General features: G+C 42.5%; 1 protein-coding gene and 1 non-coding gene across 3 annotated transcripts in view; both read left to right on the plus strand.

Annotated features, from left to right (window-relative positions):
• The first annotated feature begins 200 nt into the window (after positions 1-200).
• Aim2 (absent in melanoma 2) overlaps positions 201-20,826 on the plus strand; it is a 74,856-nt gene continuing 54,230 nt past the window's right edge. For both annotated transcript variants that reach the window (XM_052737688.1, XM_052737691.1), the window contains exon 1: positions 201-690. The gene's annotated coding sequence lies outside the window, so the exon portion shown is untranslated. The remainder of the gene's footprint in view (positions 691-20,826) is intronic.
• Positions 737-810, plus strand: Trnar-ucu (transfer RNA arginine (anticodon UCU)). Its single transcript has one exon. It is a non-coding gene; the product is annotated as a tRNA-Arg (tRNA).

Consider the following 20,826-nt stretch of genomic DNA (forward strand, 5'->3'; position numbering starts at 1 on the left):
CAGAGCGAGCGCACTACATAAGGATGTACACTCTTACTCTCACACACATATACTTTCCTGACTCCATCTCCCCTCTCCACACTCAGTTCTAGTGAGGGTTCTGAAGTAACATCATGTCAGACTCCTGGATCTCTTTTCTGGGCTTGACAGACACAGTTCTTAAAGCTGAGGGCAAGGAAGGGACCAGTCTCCCTGCCTGGCTCCCCTGACTTTCTTTGACGCTGCTCACAGTGATTTTTTTTATAGCAGTAGATGCTTTGTCCCTGGAATCGGGGTTTTCCTGATTCCCTCAGCTTTCCCCAGCCTTTGCCTGAGAATATCTGGACCAGGATGAAACCACAGTGAGGAAATGGGGGTGGAAGTAGAGATGGCTTCTGCCTTCTCCGCCGGGCTGGGTGTACTCTGCTTCATTAGCATGAGAATAGAGAGACTTTCCCGTTACCCTCCCTTAGGGATGGAGAGCAATAGCGAGCAAAGGCTCCTGCTCTGTCCTGCTCTTTTAGGGATCCTGGGACTTGGGAAATGACTGCTGTCACATTCCTCCGATCCTCTGAAGAACCTAATACCCACAATATTGAGAAAAGCTTTGATGGAGCCGGCTGGTGGATCTCCACTCCAGATTTTCCAGCTGTCCCTGTCCCCCCCACCGCTCAGAGAGCAGGATGCTGAGATGGCTCGGTGATGCAGAAGGTATGTGCTTTTTCAGTTCTGGTGCTGATGCTGTGTGTGTGGTGAGGTCTCTGTGGCGCAATGGACGAGCGCGCTGGACTTCTAATCCAGAGGTTCCGGGTTCGAGTCCCGGCAGAGATGATCACCTGGCATATGCCTCTTTTGTTTTGAATGCTGCCTTGCTAGGTTGGTAATTATATTTATTCCTCCCTAGAGGCTCTGGGGAGAGAAACAGAAGCCTTTTGCTTGGGAATCCTAGACCTTCTCTTCCCTTTGCCTCCCTCCATCTTTATTCTTTCTCTCTTCCTCCCTAGCTGGTTTTCATTATCTAGTGGAGGCTAGGATGTCTGCTACATCTTTCTTCTCAGCTGATACAATCTTTTGCTTCACAATGATATAATAGACACAAAATAGCTAAGATGCCTGGTCACAGGTTTTTATAACCACTGTGGTTCTTACCTTCTCTCTCTGAGAATGCTGAAGGCAGATTGACCCCCATGCAAAGAGGAAAAGGTCAATTGTTCTCTAAGATAATATGCATCTTGACCAAAGTGCTCCTTTTGGGGCCAGAGGGTAATTTCTTACCCTCTTTGTCAGCTATGATTTTGCATTCGTAGCACTTTGGATGCTATGGCTCATCACTCACATATCCGTCTGTAAGGTGAAATGCAATCATGCTCTGCTCTTTGTCCCGGTAGAATAAGCTACAAAACATCCAACTAATTGCCAGGGGCAAGTTAGCTGAGTTTATCCCCAGGAAGTTAAAGGTCTCCCTTAAGTGCTCCTTAATGTGAAGTTTGTTGTGCTTTACCTACATGTATGTGAATGTCCTTTTTACAGTTTCCAACCAGCTGTTTTCTCACCCCCTTGCATCCCTCATTAACTTCTGTCAGCTTTCTGGGTCTCATCCGACAGGCTACATTCAACCAGACTGGGAGCCTGGTCTGACTAGGCTGTAGCTGGGGTTTCTATTTGGAGCTGTCCTGGCTCCCTCTCTTGCACATTGCTGCTGCTATATATGGTTTTTTAGATGGTGCTGCCCTTGCCAAGAACTGACCTCCACCTCAGGTGATCCCGAGAAACCTGAGAAGACACCTTCCTTTGCCTGCTGGTGAGAGGCAGCATCTCTCTCACGTGGGACTTCTTGGGAAGGAGACCAGAGGACACAATCACTCCCTTGCACTCTGAGGAAGCTGGGGCAGGAGGAAGGAGGGTGCACATTGGGGCATAACCAAACCATGTTAAGGGTTGAGGAATTGATAATGTAGAATCAAATTATGGATAAAGACGGGAGCTTTCTCCTCTGAAATGGGCATATTTGCAGGAAGTTGAAACTTCTGCCCGTCTTTTGAAGCAGTCATATTTTGAAGGGACTGAAGATTCCTGTAGTCAGAGCCAACATAACCCCACCTTTCTGAGTTATCTTAGAGAATGCCAGTCACATATAACTCATCAGTCCTTTGCAGCCCATAGTTGAGACCAGAAATTCCCCCAAAATCCCCTCATGGAGCATTTTATTTGTTGTTAAATTGACACATTCTTTCTCATTTGTTTTGAACTCCAAGCTGAAAGAAAAATATTAGTGTATGTGGAGAAAGGGGTAGGAGGAAGTAGAAGGAGTTTAGGGAATGGATGAGTCATATTTTCCAACCATAATCTCAATATCACATATGTCTTTCTCGTTCCCCACCTCAGATCACTGGTTAGCAACAGGAAAAGTTCAGAGGGTGCGAAGGAGAATGTTTCCATGTGTACTGTCAAATGTCAGAACAAGGACATGGGTTCATTCAGTGTCATCCTAAGCTTCTCATGTCTAGAAAATTCACAAGATTAATAATTGGCTATCATGGAATCATAAGGACCAAGGATAAGAGTGAAATCAGGAAAGGTGTGTGTACCCAAGTAGGCTTTGCTCTGGGATTGGTTCATGCTTGATCATGATGTGATATGGCCAGCTCCTCTGTGAAGTTCTGTGCCCCTAGCCTGCCTTGAGCCTTCCTTGCTGATTTCTGACTTGGAATCCGAGGGCCTTGGCATACATCACAGCTTCCTTCTGAACTTCATTTTGCTTATTTATAGAGACAATATGGTCTTTCCTACAAATATGAAAATCAATGAGAAAGTCCATTGTGTACCTCTGTACGAATATGAAGCCTCTGTTTCTTTACTTTTTTTTCCATCTCTCTCTCTGCATGTGGGAAAGATGCCTGGCCACAGAGTAATGGCGTGTGAAGGTTTAGGTCATCACTTCTGTATGCTGTCATCTGACACTGGGGCTAATTTGGGACACCTAGGAAAGAGAACTAACAGGATGTTCCTAGCTGGGAGGGTCTTTCTGAAGACAATGATCCCTCAGTGCCTCAAATAAGGGGACTTTTCTTCTCATCTAGCTATGTGGAGACATTTGCTAGTCATTTCATTTAAAGGATCCAGAAGTTTCCACACACTTAAGCCTCACTTAGCTTTTTGGCTCTATGTGTCCATCCCTGAGGGGTGATGTTTTGGGAACTTGAAGGACATTGATTTTTTTCTATATTGATTAAAAGTTCTTCTGTATATGATAACAAATTTCCTCTTACTACTAATTTATGAATATTATAACTATTGCACTTCAAAGATACTCAAAATACAAAACAGAAAGAGATTTTTTTATAAGTCACTACACTGTGTGGCTCAAATGCTTTAGAGGTACTGAAGCTGATTATTAATTGCCAAGTATGTGGGTAGATCTGTCTTATTTATTACTGTATTCTCGGTGCCTGAAATATGCTGGGCATTTGATGGATATATTTGAAAGAATTAATGCTGATTTAGACTGGCTATGAATTATGAAGATAGGAGCAAGAAAGCGATTCCTCTTAGCTCCTAGGGAGCAGGAATACCTTCATGCATTAATTCATTCTCTTAACAGTATTTATTACATACTCACTTTGCACCATTTCCCATCATTCCAGGCACTTGCATCCAACATAGCAGCCCTCACATCTCTTATAGATGCATATTCTTATGATAAGACAAATGATAGGTAAATAAATACTACCGTAGAATTTGAGGTTAGATAGGTGCTATGAAGGAATTTTAGGGATGAGCGGGGTAGAGAATGGAATGAAGAGTAGTGATTCTGGGGGACCTCTTGGAGGGGGTGATATCTGAGTATTTGAATGAAGAGGGATTACACGAGATTCAGATGTCAGGAACTTTGCATGAAGAGATGGTAAGAACAAGACATCTTAGGTAGGGTCCAGTTTGAGTGGAAAGTCCAAAGGTTGGTGTGGTGGGATGGTGAGATAAACTTAGAGATTAAGAGTAGCAGTGTCACGGAATGATGCCACACTTACTCAACCTAGTTAAATCCAGTATTTTCTCACATTTCCTCTTCTATCCTCAAATGAAATTCACAGGTAATGTAGCCTTCCTATTCTCATAATTAAAATATAATTTAGAGGTAAACATAACCCTGCTACTTAGGTAGCTGAAACAAACCTATGGAATGTCCTAAAAATTGTAGCATAAGAAATAAAAAGGAAGGTTGGGTGGTGGTGGCACACGCCTTTAATCCCAGCGCTTGGGAGGCAGAGGCTGGCGGATCTCTGAGTTCAAGGCCAGTCTGGTCTACAGAGCATGTTACAGGACATGCTTCAAAGCTACACAGAGAAACCCTACCTCCATAAATAAATAAATAAATAAATAAATAAATAAATAAATAATAAGGAGAGCACCTGTAATACTGTTTTAGTAAGTGAAGGCCACAGTTGTCGTCTTTTTCCATGTGAAGCATCTCTGTGAATCTCCGTAGCAGCCACACAGGCAAAGCAGTGCTGGCATGCTGATAGCTGGCGTGGCTATGGGAGACATAATCCCCAGCACTGGTGATTCCCCAAGGCAATGAACACCTTTTCTTACTGCTTTTTTTTTTAAACCAAAATGAAGTACTATTTATTCTCAAAGTGAATAGCACACGAGGAATATGAATTCTTGGAAATTTTAAGAAGTTTCTAGGCATACTCAACCTTTCATCAATGTCATGTGATGTTGTCAACCACAAATTTCATCTCTAGAACTACATGGTTGAGTTCCACAGTAGAAATAAAATTGCAAAAAAAAAAATTCTTAGTGATTTATGTAAGTTTATGTTGTTGTGTTGGGCTGTGTTCATAGCTATCCTGGGTGCGTGAAACCAATGGACTGCGGTTTGGGCATGCTTGAAACCGTAATGAAAACAAGGTTTTTATGTGTGAAAACAAGTTAGACTGCAGGCTCAGATATCAACCAAAAAGCTTTTAATAGGTCATTAGAAGTATGTGACAAGGGAAAGGCTTTGTGTGAGATACTCCTGACCACGGCAAGAAGTAAAATTCCCAGGTATCCATTGTCCCTACGGTTAGTAGTGGTTCCCCATCCCTCATGACAAGAGAAAGTACTCTACCAAATTTTCAAACCACTTCTGGGGGACAGTTCCAGAGCCTTGGATAAATATGGACAAAGGGCTTATTGGTTTGGCTTGCCTATGGGCTAGTGATAATGTGTGGGCCGTATTGGTGAGTTTCAGAAGAGAAATGGGTTGGCAAGCTGAAAGCTTAATTTTGACTATTGGCAGAGGATAGGCACCGTTTGAGATGCAGGCAGGTCTACAGGTCTGCTGGGCCCATAGTCTTGCAGAGGCATTAGAGTAAGGCAATGTGGCATCCAGTAGTTGTCACCTACAAGAGAAAATGTTTATTTTGCTTGTATTAATTGAAATTAATATCAAAGGGATGTTTCTTCCTAAAACATTCCTGTGTTAATGCCCTCAGTAGTCTTGAAATTATAAGGGGATAGGGTCCCTTTAACTTCTCTATGCCATCCTTTGTGGTTGGGTGGGTCATAAAACAAAACAAAACAAAAACTTTTTCCCGTGATAAAGACATTTTTCTGTGATGAATTCTTTGAGATAATAAATGACAAGACATGGAGTATTAGGATAAGGTAAATTGAAAACCCTGAGTACAGTAAAAGTAGCACTAGCCTTGGTCTGAATCTGAAGGTTTGCTGTTTTCCCTGGGGACACATGTTAGACCTCTCAGAGCTTCGATTTGCTCACTTAAAAAAAAAAAAATGACCTGTGCAGAAGACAGAATTGAATAAGGTAAAATATAAATGTGTCTAGACACTTGGTTACACTGTAAAGGCCCACACATATTCATTTTTCTTTTGTTTATGGGTGGCTCTTTCAACCAATCTTCAGACTGTGTGTATTGAGGGTTTGTGGGATTTAGCTGGGGTCAAGAATCTGGCTCCTGAAAATACTTTCACTTTTCCAGTAGTGGAGTTCCGGTAGACATAAAGAAATGTACAGCCTATTTTAAATAGTCTTTCTATTCCAAGAACATTTGCTCCCCGAGTTTCTCTCCAGGGGTTCAAGTGCAATAGTCCTTGTGGTGGCTTCAGAAGCTGAGTTTCCTAGGCCTTGTGTGAAGGTCATACAAGGTCTTAGGGTATCAGGCAGAACTTCAAAGTGAGGTAGGAGGGCAGGTATGTCTGTCTACAAAAGGTAAGTAGGTATCTTGAGAGATGGAATTAGGCTAAAAGCAAATGCCTGGGGAGCTGGCAGGAGATTAGGAATTGGCTGCTGCATTACTGGCCAGGGACCTTTCTGGAGAATTCCCTGCCATGGATTCAGCTCTGTCTGACTCTCAGTAGCATATCTGCCAGGAGTCGCTAACAACCCCTAATAATCTTGTCTTCCTTTGGCTGCCTCTACAGACCACTTTTCAGGAAATGTACCACCTAAAATAGCAGACAATTTAGAACCAGTTAAATTTATTTTGAGCAAACATGAAAGGTTTTTTTTTTTCTTTTCCAGCTATGTACAAACTTCTAACAGAGCTTTTTAATTTTTTACTTAAATGTGCGTCTAATGGAAGAAGAGAGTGATTGCTCACTCCCAGGTTTCAGGCAGCAGGTCCTAAAGGGACCTGTGTCGAGCACATTTCTCTGAAGTCTTAGACTTTTGTGATCATTTAGTACAGATTTGAGTTCTCCTTGATTTTATCTGTCCTTTTGAGGTCCAACAGCTACTATTTGATCTCAAATCTTGGCACAGAAGTGACACCTGGCATGCCTCCTAACACTTCCTGGAATACATGAGTAATAAAGGCAGTTATATTAATATTAAAATGAGTTTGGGGTCCCTGAGCACCTACTTAGAGATGAAAGAGGAAGTGTCTAGATACAGGTTAGGTGGCAAGAAACACACAAGTTCATGTAAATAAACATCAATTCATTTATTCATCCGACAAATATTAATTTAGTATGCACTAGGTACAAAACACCAAGCCAAGGACAGTGATGAACCAAATGAGATTATTCCATGTACATCACCTGAATTTGAACTGTGAACTGTGAATGTAGGAGATCTCTATGGAGAATGAGAAGTCGTGTAGCGGGGAGTGGGCTTTTTTAGAGGCCACGCAAAAGCTTCTGGGGTGTGTGTCCCTTGACCTGAATTGAAGTGATAAGCAGGAAATGGCCAGATTAACAACTAAGAAAAAGCTTTCTTGATAGAGCACACTAAGGTCTTGTGGTAGGAGGGAAAATGTCTGGTCTAAAGGACTGAAAAACAGCTTTATTTGACTATAAGGCCTAATGGAGAAGGAGATTTGGTAGGAAGCTGGGTGGAGAACCGAGAGGAAAGACCCTGGAGGGTCCTGTGGTCCCTGGAAGACATTTTGCTCTTTAATCTCAAAATAAAAAAAAAAAAAGGAAAAACTGCAGAGCCTGACTGACATTAGAGACTAGCAAAACCAGTTTTGTGTTTTGGAACTAGTTCCCCAGCTCTTGCTGAGAGAACAGGGCAGACAACTACCAGGAACCATGCCTGGAACACAGTAGAGGATCGATCCCACCAGAAGCTGCAAAAGCCATGTTGAGATGGATTAAATTAACAGCTAATGGTGGCTACGAGGAGATGCAGGTGACCTAGGGGTGTCTTCGAAGCGAGATTGCAGGAGTTGTTCATGTTTTGGAAATGGTGTAGAGGGGTGGGAGCTGACAAGAATAGCTCCAGGTTTATAATCTGTGAACCACTTCCTAATCTAATAAAGGGAGAAGGCGATCTGGGGGAGAAAAGGATTAGTTTAATTCAGAGCTTTTGTTTTTGAGGTACTTTTGAGTTAGCTAAGGGAAAATGTCACACTTCTCTCTGGAGAAAGGACGTAAGAGCGAACTAAGAAACCCCAGTGTGGAATGACAGAGGAGAGAGGAGTGAGAGGAAGGTTGGCAAGGGAAAGAAGACAGCAGGGAAGCGGCATTGCAGCAGCTGCAGCAGCGGCTGGAAATGTGTAAGATGGGATATGGCTGAGTGTCCCATGCTACTGCGATGTCAACTCAACAATAATGAAAACACGTCCATCAAAGTGACTTGGAGGTCCTTGATGGGAGATATTAAGATGCAGTGGAGCAGGAGGTAAAAATGAGATTGGAAGGGACAGCAGAGGAAGTGGAGGGGAAGAAATTGAGTCCAGGCAGGCATGCAGTATGTGCCTGAGAGTTTGACTGTTTAGAAGTTAGAAGGGTTGAGCTGGAAGAAGGGGAGGCGTCTGAGGAAGCTTGCTTGTTTGTAACTGTGTATTGTGGGACTTTGCCCTTAATAAATAAATAAAACATACATAAATAAATAGCTAGAAAAGTATTGTAAAATCCTACTATACCTGTCACTGAATTTCAAAGTTAGCTATTTACCACTACTGTGCTGGAGACTGAACCCAGGCCCAGTATGCGAGGCAAGCGCTCTGACCCTGAGCCCCAACTCCAGCTCACCACTAATGAATTTCAACAATGATGGGTTCAAGGCCAAACTGGTTATATATACAGCTCCACTTTCTTTATTTGTATTTCAGTAGGAGAGATGGGAATATATCTTAAGCATTATAAATACAATCCTTGAGAAGCAGAGTTCAAGAGAGAGAAATTAAATAGCACGTGGCAGCCCAGGTTCCTGAGAAGGTGACAGGAGCACCCATCAGAGGAACACCCATTTACAGAAGAGCACCCATCAGAGGAGCACCCATTTACAGAGGAGCACCTATTTACAGAGGAGCACTCCTTTATGGAGGAGCACCCATTTACAGAGGAGCACTCAGTTACTGAAGAGCATCCATCAGAGGAGTACCAATAAAGGCATGACTTTGGGTAATTGAAGGTCCAGCTCATCGGGCTGTTGTTGGGAGGAAAGAAGGGGCATGTGAATTTGCATGTGAGATGAGAAAATTACATCTGACCATGTGCACGAAGGGGTGGCACTTCCTATGCCTATTCCTGTTCCCTCTACTCATAGTAAGTAGGCAGGTCATGGGACAGAAGAGCCCAGAGGAGAAGGTGTTCAATGTTTGAAGAAAGCACAGAAATTTGTACTGTTATTTGGTATGAGAAAATAATATAGCTAAGTAATAGAATATTTACTAGGCAGTGCTAAGGGCCCATTAGGAAAAGATAGATTGGCTATTAGAAACACATTCAATTTGCACACCTGTACATATATATTTGCATGGCCAGCTTGTTTGTCTTTATAGCTTAGTGGTGTTGTCTCATTTCTTACTGAAGATCTCGATCTCTCTCTCTCTCTCTCTCTCTCTCTCTCTCTCTCTCTCTCTCTCTGTGTGTGTGTGTGTGTGTGTGTGTGTTATAGAGGATGTGGATTCCATATTTCTGGAGTATGTGGTCAGAATACATATATCACAAAAGGGAAAGATTTTATTTCTTAAGAGTGTCTGAGCCCAGGACCAGTTTCTCATTAATTGGTTCAGAGCGCCACCTGCTGGAATCCTTGCTAGTGTTTACCCTTCCAAGCAAAATCTAAAATCTATATTCTTGGGAAAAAAAATCAATGTTTTTGCCTACAGCATTTTCTTCTATGAATTCTGACTTACAGTTTTGCCAGATATCCGTTTATTGTTTTGTATTTGTGGATCAAAGCAGTAACATTAAATGTTTTCTGTCTTGATTTTGGTCTTTTAAGCAGATGCTGTATCTTGTTTAAATGTATTGGTTGTCTATAGAATTCATTTGTGCTTTGAAAAAGGAAGAGGGTTGGGGATTTAGCTCAGTGGTAGAACGCTTGCCTGGCAAGTGCACGACCCTGGGTTCAATACTCAGCTCCAAAAAAAAAAAAAAGAGAGAGAAAAAAAGAAAAAGGAAAGAATAAAATGCCCCAGTTATCTGAAATGGAGCATATAAGAAGGAAATCAGTGGTTAAACATTTATAAGCCACAGATAATGCAGAATCTACCTTTGTAACTATTAAGCAATATAATTTAGCAATTTCTTGAATTTATATGTTTTTATCTACCTGCTTCTACTCCAAAATCCATCTCCTATAGGCACATTAAGTGTATATTTGTTCATCTCCTGTCCAAGTTGATCCTTCAGTTAACTAGCCTGCTATATACGGTTTTATTTCATTTTATTGAGACAGGCTTTTTTATGTATGTCTTGCTTTGAACTCATGGAAATCCTCCTACCTCAGCCTTCTGATTGCTGGGATCATAGGCATGTGCCACTGTGCCTGGCTTATAATTTTAAAAATATTTTATCTCAGCTTTTTTAATTAATAAATTTTTCAATTTTTGAAATTAAAATATAATTACATCATCCCCCCTTCCCTTTCTTCTCTCTAACTCTTCTCAAGTACGCTTTGCTCTCTCTTTCAAATTTATGGTCTTTTTTTTTTAGTACATGTTATATTAAAAGATGTATTATGTCATTTAAAATATGTTATAAATATAAAAATACAGCCCACTCCTTCCACATAATGTTTGTTACTTGTGTGTATATAATTTAGGAAGTGCTATTTCTCCCACCCTCAGAATTATTTAGTTCCCTGTAATAATTTGTCTAGGATGGAAGCCTCATTATGGAAGAGGAGGCAGAAAGATTGAAAGAGCCCGAGGAACGGGAAGTTTACTGTGAGGCTGTGTCTCCTAGAAATGTCAAAGAAGTCACATCCATGGTTCCTGTCATCAACCTGGCTGCCTCAACAAGACCTGAACAATGGCACCAATAAACAAGCTAACATGGAGGGCAGAAATCTCATGAGGCATCAACCCTGGAATACCGTCTACCTTAACCTGAGGACACTGTTAAAAACCTTTCTCTCACGCCCTCAGGTCATGTGGCTGGAGTGTTTTCAGTTCTTGGATTTTCATTAGGTTACTCATTACTTCATTGTTTTCAGCCTGTGAGAGAGATCAGGGACAACTAATTACTTCCTCCCCTGTAGTTCAGCCAATAACTCTTCATTATGATCACTTTAAATATACAAATTCAGGCAGAGAGGTGCAGGATTTAGAGAAATGCCGGTATAAAATATCCTGAATCATCCTATAAGGGAAAAAAAGCAATGATTCATTTACTTAACTGGTGTAGCTGGAGATTTTCCTGTGTCCCGCCTGGTCCATAGCTGCCCAGACCCAAGTAAACACACAGAGGCTTATATTAATTAAAATGGCTTGGCCATTAGCTCAGGTTTACTCTTACTAGCTCTTACACTTAAACTCAGCCCATTTCTGTTAATCTAGATGTTGCTACGTTTTCCGTGGCTTTACCTGTGTGCCATTACATGCTGCTCCCTGGACGGTGGGCTGGCGTCTCCTGACTCAGCCTTCCTCTTCCCAGAATTCTCCTCTCTGCTTGTCCTGCCTATACTTCCTGCCTGGCTCCTGGCCAATCAGTGTTTTATTAAACCAGTGTACAAAAGCATTATTCCACAGCATTTCTCCTTTTCTGTTTAATTAAAAAGAAAAGTTTTAACTTTAACATAGTAAAATTATATATAACCAAACAGTTATCAAGCAAGAGTTACAGTTACAATAAACAGGTGTTTGTGAGGTGGCTGAGTTGGATCAGAGAGTCTGAGAGGCACGAGGGTGAGGTCATGACACAAGCCTGATCCTGGACCTAACTGAACAGCAATGTAGTGTGGGGGACAGGCACCACTAAGTCATCAGAGCAGGTGATGGGGAGTTCTGGAAGTGCTACAGAGTTTTCTAGAAGAAGTGACAGGAAGGTTAGAACAAAGACATACGAGATAGGTACTGAGGTGAAACTTGAAACTGAGAGACAGAGTTGAGGGCAGGGGCTGCTAAGTTTTTTCAATGAGTTTGTTTTAAACCTCAGGGCAAATACCAGTAATTGAAAAGGATCTGTCTGCCTCTGTGTTTCTTTGTCTGTGTGGACATGCACATTTACGTGCAGTTGCGGGGGAGGTGACCATGCTCAGGTTTATAGTTTAGAAAGACTGTTCAAGATGGATTGTGGAGAATGGCTGAAGAGAAAACAGATTGAGGACCAATTTAAAGGTGGGTGTTATCTGATATGGGGTTGGGCAGGAGAGAGGGAGAGAAATGAGTCTGAGAGGCATTTCAGACGAGATCGGGTGCATTCAGGGTGGTATGGCCATAGACTTGAAAAGCATTTCAGATGTTGAAGGAATAAGACTTTGTTGAAATAGACTATAGGAGAAGAAAAGTGTGTGGCACAATTCCTAGCTTCCTGCCTGGAGCACATGAGGTAAGAAATACTGTGAAAGTGGGGACTTTTCAGGGTGTTTGTGGTTGACATATTGTGCACCCCAGTAAACTTATCTGGGGTTTAGAGAACAGAACAGCCACTATATTAAACATAGGTTTAGGCAGTGGTAGCACACACCTTTAATCCTAGCACTCCAGAGGCAGAGACCCGTCTAGATCTCTGTGAGTTCAAAGCCACACTGGAAACAGCCAGGCATGGTGACACATGCCTTTAAACCCAGGAAGTGATGGCAGGAAGCAGAAAGGTATATAAGGTGTGAGGACTAGGAACTAGGTTGGTTAAGCTTTTAGGCTTTCAGCAGCACTTCAGCTGAGATACATTTGGATGAGGACACAGAAGCTTGCAGTTTAAGGAAACAAGATCAGCTAAGGAATTGGCAAGGTGAGGTTAGCTGTGGCTTGTTATGTTTCTCTGATCTTTCAGTGCTCACCCCAATATCTGGCACCTGTATTTTTTATTTAATAAGATCTTTTAAGATTTGTGCTACAGGTGTTCAATGAAGAAGGCTACTCCCACTGTGGACATGCTGAATCAGAGGTGTCTAAGAAGTGCAAGTAGATATACCAGGAAATCAACTGGGTAAATGAGCCTGAAACTCTGAAGAGAAATCTAGGTCAGACATACTGGTAGGAACAGTCAATTTATTGAGAGCAGACTGATGTTTTTGAAGTGGTCAAAAGAATGTGGAATGAGAAAGGAAGACTTATCTCAGAAGGAGACCTAGGAACTCCTCATTTTAAAAACTGTTTCACATAAATGTCGAGATATGAGACAGGCTGGAGATGCTGGAGGAAAAGGCAGGAAGTTGTTTGGGCCCAGTGAGAGGGCTCCATCCAATGGACAAGTAGTTGGAGGCCTGGAAGAAGAGAGGGCCAGTGTGAGTTGTCAGGTCTTCTGTAATTTAAGAAGAGGGGAGTTGTGAACTGAGAAGGATGATGCACTTTTGGTGGGAGGGATTTCCCTTTCTCTTTTGGAACAGAGTCAGGAAGCATAGGTTGAAACCCTCCCTGTAGATTAACTGACACCTACGTGGACTCTCCCCTCGAGGGCTGCTGTTTCCCTCCTGAACAACAGTAAGGTCACCAACTGAGAAGGGGTGTACAAGTTATTGGATCTGTTCTTCCTGTGACAGTGAAACTCATTTCCTTCCTTCCTAGGAGAGGGAAACTCTCCGCCTGTTTGGCATGTGTAGATTTCTACTCAGCAGTGTCTTTCCTGTGTGAAAGTAGTTTGTTGTGGCAGTCAATAGTCTTTTGCTGAGATTTGAAAAAGTACCACATCTATCTATCTATCTATCTATCTATCTATCTATCTATCTACCTACCTACCTACCTACGTCTTCAAATTATGCTTTTAGGGCAAAGAGTTGGTAAGAACAGTTGACTCTGTAAGGCAAGGAAAAACTGATTTGGAGTTTATAGAATGACCTTCTCTTATTTTTTTTATTTATTTTTTATTTTTTTATTTTTTTTTTATTTTTTTTATTTTTTTTAAAGACAGGGTTTCTCTGTGTAGCCTTGGCTGTACTGGAACTCGCTCTGTAGACCAGGATGGCCTCGAACTCACAGAGATCTGCCTGTCTCTGACTCCTATAGAAAGACTTTTAAGAGGCTTTGGGAAGACAGACACATGTGAGGGCAGGGGAGGTTGAAAGCAACATAGAAAGTGGCGGAGATGGAAATCACTGCCGGGAAAGCTTATGTTTCTCTGCGCCCTTTGATGTATAGTGCTCATTTCCATGTTCCAAAATTGTTTCATAAAATTTACGTTTCTCATTGTCTTGGTCCATTCAGGCTCCTATAACATAATACTGTGGGCTGAGTGGCTTGTGGAAAACAAAATTTATTTCTCATAATCTTGGAGGCTGGGAAGTCCAAAGTCAGTGATTCAGTGTTAGTGGGGTCTAGCTTTCCGGCATCTTGCTGGGTCTTCAGATAGTGAAAGGGGGCAAGTCCCTTGTGCCTCTTTCTTGGGTACTCTGATCCTGGAGGGAACAAAATCGCTGAGTCATAGGTTACACTGTTCATCTCCACAGAATTATGCCTTGTTCCTTTAAAGCTATTCCATCAATTTTAAATTTTCATTACTGAAAATACCATAAACTTGCCCTCCCAGAGGGTTAGGATTTCAGCATATGAATTTCAGGAAGCCACACACACTCAGGCTTTAGTAGCTGAGGCTGATGCTGGTGGTATCACTTGACTCCTATTGGGGAGAGAGAGCAGTGACTACCCAATGGACCACACATGTATTGAAGTTACATATTTTTTAAATTGTGAAACAAAACATTCATAGACGGGCTGACAAGATCACTCAGTGAGTCAAAAGACTTGCACTCAAGTGTGATGATCTGTGTTCAGACCTTGAAACCTGCGGTGAACAGAGCGACCTGACTCCTAAAAGTTGTTCTCGAACCACCACACACGTACCAGGGCATATGTGTGCTCGTACTCGTACACATCATACATACATGACAACAATAAAACATAATTAATATATACATAGACTCAAGTGTGTGGGGCATAGGAATAGTTTAAGAGTGTAATCGCAGTCATAAACATTCCCGATCCTGCCAGGGTAACCAGTCATTCTATTAGCTTTCTTTAGAGTTTTGTCTTGTACATAGCTATCCCCAAATTATATATTGCTTCATTTTGCTTGTTAATTTTGTGCGAAGAGAAATTTATTCTTCTGTGAGGTTCTTTTGTTCCTTTTACTATTACATTTTTTGGGGGTATTTATTTATTTTTGTTTTTATGTCCTGACTACAATTTCCTCTCCCTCCTCTCCTCCCAACACCCCCAACCCCTGCCACCTCCCCCTCTTCCCTGGCCCCATTAACCTCGCCTCTCTTTCTCTTCAGAAAAGGGCAGGCCTCCCTCCCATGGATATCAACCAGCTGAGGTATGTCAAGTTGCAGTGAGACTAGGCACTTCCTCTCTTATTAAGGTTAGACTAGGCAACCCGGTAGGAGGAATGGATCCCAAAATCAGACAACAGAGTCAGACACAGCCCCTGCTCCCACTGTTAGGAGTCCCACAAGAAGCCCAAGCTACACATTTGTAACATATATGCAGAGGGCCTAGGACTACTGATTAGCCAGGGTCTGGGGGATTTTGCTATGTCTGGCGTGGGATATCTGAGGGCAAAAAAAAAATCTATGTACACTATGCTTTCATGTCTGTTAACTTTATTTCTTTAAGACAAAATTCTATCAATACAGCTATAGCTCCATCAGGCATTCAGGGCAGGAATAACTCTAGACATACCAAGCTCTTTATCCATCTACTTTATTTTTCTGGTCTGAAATCCTGTCTACATAGCTTCAGTTCCATCCGGTTCCCTCTCATGGTCCTGCTAATGACTAAGCTCTTACGCTTCCAGCTTCATCTTCTTCCTTTGTTTTCTCATCCTTCATCTCTACTACTTTCTACTCCTGGCTCTCAGAAAACTCTACCCCTACCCGAGATCTGCTTACCCTCTATAGAACCTCTGTCTTCCTCTCTTCTCTCTGGCCATGCCATTCTGTCTGCCCTACAGAAAATGCCTGCCCTTTCTTTCCCTGGCCACTCATCTCTCTGCCTCCTCAGGAATATTGCTCTACCTTCCACCTTGATAGGTAAAGACCTCTTTTTGTTCTCAGTCAATTGTTCTGGAGAGCCACTAGGCCTCAAGGTGAGGAGATGGTCTGAGCTTCATTTGCACAGGAAGCAAAGACAAGTGTCTCCAGCCAGCTTGTCTCCTAGGCTCAGCAGGGGAGTTAGTTACCTAGAAGTTCAGCAGGTCTGGAAATATTTGGGCACACAAGAATTTCCTAGTAGAAGACAGCTGAAATATTAAAAGCTAGATAGCACCAAATATTCACGATAAATGGCTTGCCTTTTGACAGACCCTTGGCCAGTCAAAGTATAGCTTTAATACACAGCTGAATATCTACGATACATTCTTGTGGCTTGCCACATAGGTCAGTCCCACACAGGCTCCCTGGTTGTTGGTTCAGTCTCTGTGGGCCCCTATCAGCCCAGGTTAGTTGATTTCTGTGGATTTTCTTGTGGTGTTCCCTATTACATTTTTGAGATTTATTTGTGTTTTTGGGTGCCCTTCAGTTTAAGTTCCTTGGTGCATAATATTCTATTATGAATATGCCACAGTTTATGAAGGAATTCCTTTTAAAGATTTATTTCATTTTTTAATTGTGTGTGTGCATGTGTGCGTGAGTATGTGTGTGTGCCAAGAGGTGTCAGATTCTACAGGCAGTTGTGAGTCACCCATACGGGTACTGGGAACTGAATTTGGGTCTTCTGCTAGAGCAGTCTGTGCTCTTCACTGTGAAACCATGTCTCCAGCCCCAACATTAATGCATTCTGCTCTGGGTAGATAAACCATTTGTTTCCAGGTTGTTGCTGTTGTTGTTTTGTTATAAATAATGTTGCTGGAATACACTTTTATCTCCTAAATTTAATTATTTCAAATAACAAATAATCCTAATCCTGAGTATAGGATTGACAAATCATGGGTGATATTCCTGCTCGGCTCGTTCAGGGGATGCTTCATTGCTTTTCAAAGTGATTTTTGCCAACTTTAGGTCCTGTCTTCATTACTGGCAGTACTAGAGACTCTGCAAAGGTCAGGCAGAGTGCTCACCTGGTAACCTCCCGGAGGGATGGCCACAGTGCGGGAAAAGCAGGAGACTCCCGGGCTGGAGTAATTTTGGCATGCCTTTTCCACTTCTTTGATTTCCCTGACTCCTGTTTTTCAGCCTGGAAATGACTGGAAATAGTTCTTACCACTTGAATATGTTCACAAAGCTCCAAGAAAGACGAAAAATTTTTTTAAAGAGACTCAAAGTCAGAAGTAACAAAGTAGGGGATGTTTCTAAGATTTGAGGGGTTCTAGTATTCATGGATCAGTGGAGGGGAGGGAATTCATTTGTGAAACTTTTGCTCAGAATTCCTAGCCCCACAGTTCAAATGCTTGGTAGCCCGGAATTCCTATAGTTTGGGTAGGACTGATTGAGAGGACCGCCTGTTTTCTTTTCTTTCTTTTCCCCCCTGACTCTAAACGGATATGGACATATGGCGAGACTTTCCCTTATTTCCTAAAGCAAGAACACCCACTACCTCTGTCTTCGGTCTCTCCTCCTTCCTTCTAGAGGTCAGCTATGAGTCATTCTCGGTAGAAAGAGTCTCTGATTCTCACAAGACCCCTAGAAAATTGTCCCATGGTAACAATGAACCAACCGAGGCTCAGAAAGTGAGTAAGCTGCTGCAAATTAGAGAGCTTCTAGCATGCAGCTCTATCTGGTGCCATCTGTGTTTGTTCTTCTATCTCTCCCAGACTATCTATTCTTGTTTTGTCATTTGTAACCATGGGACCATGAATAAATGTTTCATCCTATCTAAGCTTTACATTAGAAAACAATAGTAAACATTTATTAAGCAATAAAAATAGCTATGTGGACTTCTTCTATTCTGATAGGAAGAATGTTTTGAGCTTGCAAGGATCTTTCCCTTGACACTGTAATTGTTATTGTTTTTATATTTGTCTCCTAAATCTACTCTCTCTGGTTGAGTACAAGTTTCACTTACTATATGAGGAGTATGTGCCTGCAGTTGGGTAGGTATTGGCTATAAAGCTTACTCAGGTGTGTAGTCTGTCATTTTCCTTTCATTCTGCTTTGCTGGCACACAGCGTATTTATTCCCATCATGGTCAGGATTTTCAGCGGAATCTTTCACAAGATGTGCTGTTACCAGCTCACAACATAGTCAGGTTCTGCAATTCCTCTGGGAGAAACAGTCAGGCTTGGCTGCACAACCAGCATGCCAATGCCCTGTTCCCTGGGGGGCCCACTGTCACTTCCTCCCAGGCTCCTTACCTCTCCGGTCACACCTCACACTGCTAACAGGGGATTCATAAAAAGAAAGGAGACATTGTTCAAATGCAAGAGGATCAGCCCTGGCATGGCACCTCATGTCTGTGATTCCAGCACTCGGGAATCCACAAAAGGAGGAGCAACATGATTTCAAGGTGAACCTGGGTTATATAGGAAGACCTTGTTTCAATTATAATATATTTGTGTGTGTGTGTATACACAGAGGAACAATGAACTGTTTCTAATACAATGTGGACTCGTGTCACTGCGTATTTGAGAGTCAAAGTCTGGCCTCTGGCAAGACCAACAAGCTAGGCTCAGCCATCTTTCCTAATACATCACTCAAACACACAAGTAATAATGGAAACTAGAGAAAGGAGATTTTTTTCTCTATCTTTTTTTTTTTTTTAATTTATTTTAATTTATTTTGCAATACAATTCAGTTCTACATATCGGTCACGGATTCCCTTGTTCTCCCCCCTCCCGTCCCCCTCACCTTCCCCCCAATGCCCCCCCCCCATTCCCATCTCCTCCAGGGCAAATGGGATGGCCAAACACCCTAATTGTTGTGCTAGAAACCTCATCCAACTACTGAGGGATCTGGATGCAGAGATCCATGACTAGGCCCTGGGTGGATCTCTGGGAGTCCAATTAACGAGAATGAGGAGGGTTTATAGGAGCGAGAATTGTTGAGACCAAGGTTGGATAAAGCACAGGGACAAATAGCCAAATGAATGGAAACACATGAACTATGAACCAATGGCTGAGGGGTCCACACTGGATCAGGCCCCCCGAATGGGTGAGACAGTTGATTGGCTTGATCTGTTTGGGAGGCATCCAGGCAGTGGGACCAGATCTTGTGCTCATTGCATGAGTTGGCTGTTTGAAACCTGGGGCCTATGCAGGATTGTTTGGCTCGGCCTGGGAGGAGGGGACTAGACCTACCTGGACTGAGTCTACCAGGTTGACCTCAGTCTGTGGGGAAGGCTTTGCCCTAGAGAAAGGAGATTTATTCAGCAAGACTACCATAGGAAAGTAAACAATGGGAGTCCCGTAACTCCCAAGTCTCTCTTTGAGATCCTGACGTGAGGTTTAGGTTTAAATAGAGAGAGCAAGAGGTATAGAAAGCTAAGAGGTTCTAGTCAAAGTGTGGTCCTGTCCATCACTTGCCCATCATTGTCTAAACCCTAATCTGTCCTGCATGGTGGTTCATATAGCTGTCAGATGTGTGGTCCTTCCTAGCTAGTCCTTCCTCTGGCTAACAACAGGGATTCAGCCTTTCCTTTCCCTCAGCCTGAGATTCATAGAAAAAATTTTAATTCCTTGGGATCTATTGTTTTAATAATCTGATAGCCAAGAGGGGTCACAGGTGTTTTCTTTTGGAATAGCTTCACTCAACTCCGAGGTGGTGGCGCACGCCTTTAATCCCAGCACTCCTGAGGCAGAGCCAGGTGGATCTCTGTGAGTTCAAGGACAGCCTGGTCTACAGAGCGAGATCCGGGACAGCCAGGGCTACATAGAGAAGTCCTGTCTTGAAGAAAACAAAACTAATAACAAACAAATAGAATAGCTTCTCTCCTGTCAGGACAAGTACACCAGGAGCAACCATTTTCTCCACCTGGGACAGCCTCTGGGGCAGACATTTTTCAGACCTCTTTTCCTGCCTGCCCTTCCTGTTGTCTCCCACTTACCCTACCTGTGTGTCGTGCCTTCCTCTCTTCATGAGCACTGGGAAGAGAGATGTGCTGGATTTCCAGCAGAAAAATACAGTGGGCGTGTAAAGGCTGTGGTTTGAGAACCTGCTCTCTGTGACCTCAGATACTCCACATACATGCACATGCACACACACAGGCACACACACACACACACACACACACACACACACACACACACACACACACACACACACAGACAGAGACAGAGAGGGGAGAGGGGGTGGAGAGCAAAGCAGGACGCAAGGAAGTGCTCAGATGCTCTGGTCACATCACTTCACATGAAACATTACAAGCCTTAGGGTCCAGTTTCGGTTTGTGACTCATCGCCCAGGAATCCTAGATTGTCTACTTTAGCAAACTTGGGAGGGACGAACGGGAGGGCTCTATACATTCTAGGAGAGGTTCTGACAAATTCTCCCCATAAAGGCATTCTGCTCTCTTCTGCCTCTGCGTACTGACATTCTTTGATTTGATTTCTCAGTTCTTTTAAAGATGTAAAAACCATTTTCAGCTTGGATCCTTGAAGAGCTGGGCCACGGGCTGGATCCTCAGAGAACTGGGCCACAGGCTGGATTTGGTTTATGGTTTGCCAACTCTATTTCCATAATCTCATTCTCACTTTTAAAATAACAAAATATCATAGAGAAGAACTTTAAAGTATTTAATTTGGTAAGTTTTGAGAGGAAGTATTATGAAGACTTCAATGTTTAGGAAATTTCTAGAAGGCAACATGAGCTAATAAAAGGACAAAAGGCCAGAAATAATTTTAAAAAAAAGTTGAGAGGAACCTTCATATTGAGAAGCAGGAAAAGGAAAGGTTCTGAACAAAGTATAGAACGTGGTAAAATGGAATAAAGAAGTTGAGTTATCCCCTAAGCAGAGTTAGTGGCTTTTACACACTGGTCCCAGCCTGCAAATTTGAGGAAGTTGTTCTCAACCTGTGGCTTATAAGGAGTCACCTCATAAGCATAGGACATGCATGTCACAGACCCTCATCTGCATC

The sequence above is a fragment of the Peromyscus californicus genome, unplaced genomic scaffold (assembly GCF_007827085.1).
Source record: "Peromyscus californicus insignis strain IS unplaced genomic scaffold, ASM782708v3 Scaffold_14__1_contigs__length_90479793_seg_2, whole genome shotgun sequence".
Lineage (NCBI taxonomy): Eukaryota > Metazoa > Chordata > Mammalia > Rodentia > Cricetidae > Peromyscus > Peromyscus californicus.